This window comes from Vanellus vanellus (genome assembly GCF_965231255.1).
Source record: "Vanellus vanellus genome assembly, chromosome: 6".
NCBI classification, from domain to species: domain Eukaryota; kingdom Metazoa; phylum Chordata; class Aves; order Charadriiformes; family Charadriidae; genus Vanellus; species Vanellus vanellus.
The window spans coordinates 51,389,557-51,395,556 of NC_138911.1; positions in this window are offsets into that span (position 1 = coordinate 51,389,557).

The following is a 6,000-nucleotide window of genomic DNA, read 5'->3' on the forward strand; positions in this document are numbered from 1 at the left end:
TGCTTTAAATTCAGGTTTGTCTTTTACCCAGATAGATATGACTGTATTCGTACATTATAAAGCACGATAATAATTTTGCCTGAGATTATTTAAAGAGCATTGTTTCCCGAGATAATACCAGTGCTGAATACTGAATGCTGTGAGATACTTCAGCCTTTTCTAAGTAAATGAAAGGTCACAGAAATTTACTGCATTATATAAATGGAATGATCTCTCCATATGTAGCTTCTCTGCAGCAAAATAAAGAATAGTGTTATATGAATTTTCTCCATTGTAATCTTACCTTCCTGACTCTGAAAACCGTTGCCAATGGCAAGGAAAGCTAGTAAGGGGTTTAGAAAATAGCTTGCTTTTATAAAAAAAAAGTAACAGGTCATTATTTTGGTTATGTGTGAATTATTGACATAAACACATAAAGTTTAATGTTGATGTTTAAATATCCACATCCTCGTATATTTTTGCTATTTGTATGAAATAGATGAATGGTTTTTTTTAAAAAAAAACACAACAGCTTGTATCTGTTTTTAAAGCAGATAAACAATAGCAGAGACTATTTATGTGCTATTGAAACACACACTAGGAGTAGCTGGAAAATGTCTATAAAATACATTTCCTTTGGAAGTACAGTGAGGAAAATTTTCTGGGGGGTTTACTAGTAGTATTTTTCATTATGATGTATGAAATGAAATATTTGTCACGTAGAATATCTATTTCAGGGCAAAAATAGCAGTTATAAAGTTAAGTTCAACGTTTCCTATGTTGCTTTTGTATGCTGTTGGATTTACTTAAAACATATAAATAATCATCTCAGCTGGTACAGATGAAGCATGTTTGCTTTGTTAGACATTGAATTGCGCTTTGCTCTTTTTCAGACTCTAGAAGGATTCCCACTATGCCCATGCTTTTACCTTCGATGCCTCAGTTTACAGTTAGCTACAGCCGACATTTGCATTGGGTTGCAGAGTCCCACATACAAATTTCCAAAATCCCCTTTTTCTGCAGTAATTTTTACACATATTCAAAGGAGTTTAACTCGTGGAAGGATACACGAAGGCAGTCGAGCAGACTGCAGCCAGAGCACTCAAGCATGCTTAAAATCTCCTGTGCAAGCACACCCTGATCCTGCACTCAGGAATGGGGGCTGTGCAGAGAGGAAATCCTACTACTTCATCTAAATTGCCTCTAACAAATGATTAAACTGTTTGATTAATAAAAGCCCTTTTTTTTTTTTTTCCAGTACATTTCCTTCCTGCCTTTATCTATCCCATTCTCAGAGAGATTTATTTTTCAAGCAAAACAGAAACAACCTTTTCTGAGTGTTTGGTAGTTAGTTTCAGTGCAGGCAGATGTTCAGCATAGTTCTGCCGCGCTCAGATTTATTCCCATTTCCCAGGGTACAATAGCACTGGGTTCGGGCATCTGTAGAAGCCTCCACATCTTCATTCTTATCACTCTGCAGTGAGCAGCACACGGCAATGCTTAGTAATTCTGCCCTCTCCCATAAGCGGGGTGTCATCCTGCTGCCGATTTATTCAGAGCCGTTGCCTGTACAGGTTGACAGCATTCCTGGTGTTCCATCGGAAGTCCTCAAGGACAATGTGGGTCGAGGACAGACTGGTCATTTTGAAACGGCGTGACATAACAAATGGAAGTGTCCCATTTCAGCAAGTCGGCATGAAGTTCATTCCTGTCATTGGTGTCACCAAATCAAATCTGCTCACAAAAGTCAAAGCTATCAAAGCCTCCCTTGTTTCTTTGCTTCTAATTCAGGAATTACAGAGCCATCTACTGGTGCTTCTTATACCTATAGGTACAACACTAATGCATTTGGGAACAATATAAATGAGCCCTGAAACTAACAAGAAGAACGTTCACCCAAATTAAATCAGTGATTTTTGTCTTGTGTGTTTGAGATTCAGGAGAAAAATGAGAAGCAGGCAAGCACATTTCACCTGTGAAAATTCATAAAAATAATTAGCAAGCTGATAAAATAAGGATGTGTTAGTGAGAGTGAAAATGATGAAATGCTGAAGCTTAAGTGGAGGCTGAAAGCAAAAACTTCAAAATCCACTTTTTTTGTATGTGTGTTTGACTACTAATAACAGCTATTTTATTGGGGTAAACAGCTGCTCTCTTAAAATGTGGTAAAGATAGACACCTTGACAGCCAATTTTGCGTTTTCAGGTAGTCCTTACTGGAGAAAAAGGAATAAGACTGAGTTTGCAGAGATGGAGTTAGTGGGAGATAAGCTTTCTTTTTAGGCACAAGCAAAGAAAAGGCAACAGTGAATATCCCTACACAGAAATTAAATCCCCTCTAATAACCATATTCTTATCCTTAGATAAGCATTGTTGCAATTTGAATGTTGCGGTTCTTTATCTCTTGCAAAGATTGTTCTCTGGTAGGCCTAATTGCAGCCCCACATTCAGGTGGCAGGGCCTGCTCAGGGACAGATCTGCTTAGATTCGTGAAGTTTAACATTCAGGGTGACCAGTTGGAGATACACTGCTGTCATCACTGTGAACCACCTCTAGCATCAGCAAAGCAGCTTTCTCCAGGCCACTTTCTCCTGCGGAGAGCCTCTGGCACATCATTCCTCCTGGGTGTGCCCGAACAGAGGATGCAGCTGGGGAAACAAGATGTACTGGGAAAGCCAGTCCCTGGCTATCCTTCAGATAAATCTACATTAGTACGTAAAACAGGCTGAGGATGGTTTCATGTTTGAGACCAAGTGGCACAGACTGGCTCACAGCCACAATGCACTTTCTGAAGTGGAGCATTCAAGTATACATTACATAGAGCTCAGCCCTGGGTCCTCTCTGAGCCCCGTGTAGTACTGCTCAAGCCCTAAGGCATTGTAAAATATAGAGATATATTTGGTCAGTTCAGAACATCTGAAATAATGTATGGGCTGTACAGCGACCCATCAGCAAAAGAAGTCTGGGTGCGTGGTGCATACCCTGATTTGTGTCATGAGGGGGCGTGGAGGTGTTTGAGGGACCAAAGCTGAATTATGTAACGCTGAATGACTGTGTAGGATAGAGGAATCAAACTCGTCTGGCCTTATTCTTTCCGCTTATGGAGAATATCTTTGGCATTTGCTATGAATCATGCCGGTGTACTGCCCACAAAAATTCGAGCAGCGACAAGCCAAGGAGTGCCCGGGAGCTTGGTGGTTACTAACCAGTGCTGAGGATCGTGGATCACTGTTCAGGCCCACGCCATTTTTTTTTTTCTTTTTCTTTTATTACTACAGGAGGACAGAATTGCTAGAGCAAAAGTAAGGCAGACATTGGTTAGCAAGGAAAGAAATGAAATATAAAGTATGAGTAATTTGGCACAGATTCAGAGAAAAAATGCTATGAAATGTGAGGGAAAGAAATTAGGAAAAAAGTAGCTTTCAAATCCAAGACAGGAAAGGAAAGAATAAGGGGGCTCAAGTGGAGAAGAATGAGGAAGTAGAAGAAAAAAGATACAGAATATTACAAGAACTGACAGAGGAAACAGAAGACTAAATTCTAACTGAACTCAGCATTCAGATATCCCTGTTCAAGCATGTGCTCTCCAGGCATCTTCCTAATTCCTGTGGTCTTTTATAATGATCTGCTCTAATTCTTACTAGAACAGAGATATTTGTTTCATTTATCAGCAGACCTAAGAAGCCTTTTTCTACCTTCAGGATGCAGACCTATTCTCAGAAACAAATCGTGGCACATTAGCACTGCGTGAAGTAATAGCTTTGTCTTTTCTTGCTACAAAGTGCTCTTTCAGCAAAGCTCTTCATCATTTCTATGTAAGTAATCTATCTATATTTGGCAAAATATTTAAGCACTTGTTTAATATTAGACACAGACTTAAAGAGTTCCATATGTTAATGAATCTCAACTATGTGGTTGATTTAAAGCTGTACTTATATATTTTCCTCGAATGGGACCTTTAAGTGTGTGTACTTGACCACCTATAACTTAGTCCCCGCATCGGCGAATCCAGAATCTATTGCATTCTGTAATCAAAGACTGGTTCATAATCTGTCACAGAAGCACTTTGATTCTGGAAGTTACAGCCTACATCATGCAGCTTCTACTCAAATCAGAGGGCGCTGTACGATTGCCTTTTCAGAGACCATCTGCATTCAGGCAAAGCTCTTTCAGCAACACTGTGCTGCCAGAACTTGCAAGCAAGGGCTAAGGAGGAGGTGGGATTGCCCTGGAGAGTAAACAGTCCCTTTTATATACCTTCCTTCAGCCACTCTGCTTTCTGTACCATTAGAAGAGACATCTACAGAGCTGTGAGGCTCTTCCCCACCCAGCCTCCATCAGCAGCTCTCCTGCTGCCTGTCCTTTCCCAGGGGAAATATGTAGATGCAGCTCTCTCCCACTTGGGCACAACAGGTTTCAGAGGATTCGGCACTGATTTCACCTTATGAATATATTTCAAAACACATATAAAATAAAATAAAAAAAACCAACAAACAAACACCACCAACCTTCATTGAAATGTTCTTGACCTTTTCACTCTTTTATATTTCACCAATTCTAATATGTAATTTGCTGGATTTCATTATACAAATTGATTTGAAAAACACAAGGACCATGCTGCCTGAGAATGCCAGAGACCTTCTACTTTGCACCACTGGAGACAAGAGCCTCTCTGAGAGGTTTATCTTCACACTTTTGTACATTTCTAAATGTTCTGAGAATGAGTATTGAAGTGTTACTGGATTTGCTAAATATACCCATAGGCTGATATCTGCAGCACAGCTAAAACACATCCATGTACTACATTGCTGTTGTCAGGCGACAATATATAGTTAAAAGCTCCCCCCCCCCCCCCCCCCCCAAAAAAAAGGCAAGAAAAGAAATAAAGCCCCATCTTAAAGACTTAAAGACTTCTTATAATGAAACACTTACGTCTTTGTAGATGCATTTAAACAGGAGCTATTTATTTGTCCTTATAATAGAATTCAAATCTACAAAATAACTGCCTTGGGTGAGATTTCAGTATTCTCTTAATATGATAATAAATAATTCTTATTTAATCGTGCTACAGTAGCACTGAGAAATGTCAACTGAGAAAAGCTTTTGCACACTATGAAGGCACATTAAGAAACAATTCTTCCACGACAGAGTACGTCAGCAACACAGAAAGACTGTCTGTGCCATAGACAATGTAATTGTATGTTGCATATATCACAGAACATTCTGATAGAAGTGTTTAAAAAATTGATATATCAGGCTAGTTTTGAATTTCAGCACTTTACTGGACTGACACTCATTGACAATACATATGATCAATGTAATCATTATCACTGTCTATTCAAACAGTTAATCCATAGCAAATTTATCCTAAATCAGCTGAGGGTGAATAGAACCGCACACCTCCACTCAGGGCAATTTAGGACTGACGGCTAAGGTACTCAGTTGCTGAGATGGAGGTGGCCAGGATTAGAAGCTCTTTGATGAAGAAAGCTGTGGCCGGAGTATGGATGGTTTTTCTTCTCCATTTTACTTACTCTTGTTTTGTTCTGCTTGACACCTTCCACAAAAGAAAAGGAGTGATCTCACTTGCTCTTGACATGTTTCATCTTTTTTGGGGATGGACCAGGACTTGTTCTGGTTTCACCAAGCATCTTTCCTGCTTGTTCTGCAGAGACATCCTGATTCTATTGGACATCTTTCATTACACTTCCTTTCTTCTTACCTTGTAGATTTTACTACTTGCAAATAAACCACAAATCCCCATTTGCCTGTTTGCTGTTATATATCACTTTTATGCTTAGATGTGTTAGAAAATGTTTATTGCTGGTTCTGCTATTGGTAGTGTTAACATATTAAAAAAGGTCTATATACTGTCACATATTTTAATGTCCTTACATCTGAGTTTACGGCAAAGAAATATCAGTCATATCTTTTTTATCCTGCTTCTACTTTGTGTGTGAAAATTTTGGCTAAAGATAAGTAGCACCCTTAAAGTATAAGAGAGAAAAACTCTAGAAACCTA